The sequence below is a fragment of the Myotis myotis genome, unplaced genomic scaffold, assembly GCF_014108235.1.
Source record: "Myotis myotis isolate mMyoMyo1 unplaced genomic scaffold, mMyoMyo1.p scaffold_m19_p_10, whole genome shotgun sequence".
NCBI classification, from domain to species: Eukaryota; Metazoa; Chordata; class Mammalia; order Chiroptera; family Vespertilionidae; genus Myotis; species Myotis myotis.
In genome coordinates, this window is record NW_023416314.1 from 44535555 (window position 1) to 44539183 (window position 3629).

Consider the following 3629-nt stretch of genomic DNA (forward strand, 5'->3'; position numbering starts at 1 on the left):
GAACAATATAGGAAGGAGAAAACAATTTAGCTATTGGAATGGTTTGTGACCCTCCAAAGGGCTGCAGTATAAAAGTAAATAAAGTATGTATATGTGTGTGTGTGTGTGTGTGTGTATATATATGTGTGTGTGTGTGTGTGTATACATATATATACACATATATGGTACATGTACACATATATACATCTATACATATAAATAGTATATCTGTGCTATTAAAATTACATGAGGGTTATGAGGGATGATGGTTAGGAAAAAATGTCAAGAAAAAAAGCTCCTTAGGGATTATAATAATAGTAAGAGTAAAACACACAGCTACAGACAATGACGGCTTAATTCCATGGAGCTAAACCTCTAAGAAGCATACAGAATGCCTTCCAGAAATGTCTGGTGCATTTGTTCATCAACTCCCATTGCCCATTGGTTAAAGGTTGACTCTGGGGCAACCCATGCTTCCAACACCCTGGGCAGAAAGAAAGCCAGACTGGTGGTCCTTGAGGAAAAATATCAGTGGTGCCGGTGAGTTGAGTCATAACTGTCCACCACAGCTGAAGCTGGGCTCAGAGGTGAGCTGAGATTGTGTGTCATGGGCTGTAAAATCTGCTAATATCCAATTCACACGTTCAAGCACCTGCTTGGTCCTGGCGTCTTTCACTCGAACAAGGCACTAAAGTCTCATTATGTTATGTTTCTAAATATTACAGTTTTCAAGCTACTTTTCCTTTGTCATGTGAAGTGTTTGTACAAGGGTCAGGATTATGGTGCACGGGTATAAATTTCTCTTTTCTTCTTTTACCCTGTTTGTATTGATATTTGAGAAGCTTCTTTATAAAAACACTATGGACAAAAGCAAGGACTAATAACAAAAATGTATCTGTTTGATCTCCCAAACCATATTTGAACCTCCTACTCTATTCTGGTCAAATTTTTCACTGACCTCCATTTTTTATTTTGAAATATAAAAGCAAAAGTGATTTTTTTTTCATGGTAAAGACTGCTTTATTGGTGGCAGTTAGTACAAGTCAATAAATATTGATTCCAAAGAAGAACTCAGTTATTGTCAGCTTACTGGTCCATAGAGAGCTGAATGAAATTGAACCAGCTGATTTCTGGGAGGATAACAGAAGTCAATCCTGCTTCTTAGGAAATGAAGCCATAGCCAGCTGATATATGGCATAAATTGTTCAACCAACTATAAGAATCATGGTAGCTCTATACAGGAGGGCATCAGCTACTCCACCCTTTAGATGCACTGGAATTCCATTCTCCTCCTGAAATAGCTTTTGTTTCTCTGGAACTTTATTTTCAAACTGCCTGCGTGAAGCAGTACTCATAGTCCTCTGGGAAATCTGAGGAAGAGCCAGCAGATTGCACAGCATGTTGGCTCAGTTATTGCCCACCAACCGCAAATACATCAAAAGTGACTTTTATTGACTAAACAAGTTCACTTCATTCTCAGACTGCTAATCAAGATAAAATACAAAGTATTTCTCAAGAAGAAAAAACAAAATTGAACTAAAGACAATTTCCTTAATTTATCTTCATAACAATATATACAGAGAGAAAGAGATATATAGATATAGATGATAGAGATATAGATTAGATATAGATATAGATATAGATATAGATATAGATATAGATATAGATATAAGGATTAGATGAGAAGCCATATTCAGTGCGAAACTCAGACTACCAAGCAGATCAAGCGAGGAAAATGTGCTTAACAACTGTGTAAACTGGCGGAAATAACAGTATGCATCCTAATGCTGACTGGCCCCTAGTAAGAAGGAGCTGAAAACCAACATTTCAACAAAGTGCACTTGTTAACCTTGTACTTGTTTATAAACCATGTGAAATCAAACATTGAGAATGGATCTGTTCTCTTTCTGATGACAGGTAAACAGAAATAAACATCAATGGGAGAAGGAACCCAAACTTCTGTGGCTGAATTTGTCTTGCTGAGACTTTCACAGGAACCAAAGATCCAGATTTTACTTTTTTATGTTTTCTTGATCATTTACCTTCTCTGCATATTTGGAAACCTGCTCATAATAATCCTTATTGAAACTGGATCTCAACTTCATACCGCCATGTACTTTCTCCTTAAAAACTTGTCCTTTGCTGACCTCTGTTTTTCTACAAGCATTGCTCCCCAGATGCTGGTCGACTTTCTTGTAAAAGGAAAACCACTTCCTTTGCTGGGTGCTCACTAAAATAACTGTTTTCCTTTTAGCAGGGTGTGCAGATTGTGCACTTCTGGCGGTTATGTCCTGTGACCTACGTTTGCAAGCCCCTGCACTACTCCACTATCATGACTCGGAGGATTTGTGTCTGGATGGCCACAGTGTCCTGGATCAGTGGGGCATTTGTATGTTCAGTAGACAGTGCATTTACACTGCATCTCCCCTACCACAGACAGAATGTAATTCATCATTATTTTTGTGAATCTCCTGCATTCTTGATGCTGGCTTCAATAGACACTGACAATGCTGAGATGGCCCTCCTGTCAAGGGGTGCAATTACCCTCTTAGCACCTGTCTCCCTCATCCTGGTCTCCAATTGGCATATAATCTTCACTGTGATTAGGATGTAGTCTAGGTGTTCTCTGCCTGTGACTCCCATTTCTCTGTTGTGGTTCTCTACTATGACTCTGGAATATTTACCTACATTAGACCCACTTCCAAAGCAATGAATGAATAAGGTCATCCCTGTGTTCTATTCAATTATGACTTCAATGTTGAACCCATCATTTGCAGCCTGAGGAACAAGGACGTAAAGGCCACTCTCAGGAAGCTGTCTGGAAAATAGTTCACCTTCAGAGCCAGTAATTTCTGACATTTTTCTTTAGTACTTGGAACATTGTGATTGATAAGAATAGTCCTATTATCCAAATCCTTCCCTTCTCTTGCTTTATTTGCTCCAATTGATTTTTTCCTCCACAAATATTCATTAAATAACTACTCTGTGCAAACACTGTGCCCAGTGTTAGGTTAGGTCGCTCAGGAGACAGCAAAGGAAATAAAGAGAGTTGATCAGAAAAGGAAGGAAGGAAGGAAAGTTTATTCTGCGTCCCCGGAAGACCCACGTACCCCAAGGACAGGGCCCATGGGAGGGGGCCTGCCAACAGGGAGGGGGGCGCTTTTTTTATACTGCGGTTGGGTGAGGGGCGGGGACATGAGCTGAGGTATTCTCTGCCGCAAGGATCATCATGGCATTCAACTAAGGAATTCTCTGCCGCAGGGGATGGGCGGGGTATTCAGAAAGAAGTCAGTATCTGTGTGGGGGTATGTGGATTAAGGGAGAAGAAGTTGGTATCTGTGTCTGGCACGTTGATCTGTGAGAAATTCCAGGGGAAGTCCATTGTCTCATCACATGTCTGCATGTATCCGATCCTGGGCTCTCTCCGACCTAACACCCAGAACCTCACAATATGAGTAAAAATTAATGCTTTCCTTAAAAGAACTTCCAACCCACTAACAATATAACACAGTGGTTCTCAACCTTCTGGCCCTTTAAATACAGTTCCTCATGTTGTGACCCAACTGTGAGGACCCCGCAGGGGGACCCTCGCTCTGTCCCACCGACCGACGGCGACCCCAATCAACCACAGGAGACGTCACTTGATGCAA

General features: G+C 40.7%; 2 pseudogenes; one reads left to right on the forward strand and one right to left on the reverse strand.

Annotated features, from left to right (window-relative positions):
- Positions 1-974: 974 nt before the first annotated feature.
- LOC118663325 lies at positions 975-1379 on the reverse strand (annotated as a pseudogene).
- Positions 1380-1901: 522 nt separating this feature from the next.
- Positions 1902-2962, forward strand: LOC118663330 (annotated as a pseudogene).
- The last annotated feature ends 667 nt before the right edge of the window (positions 2963-3629 follow it).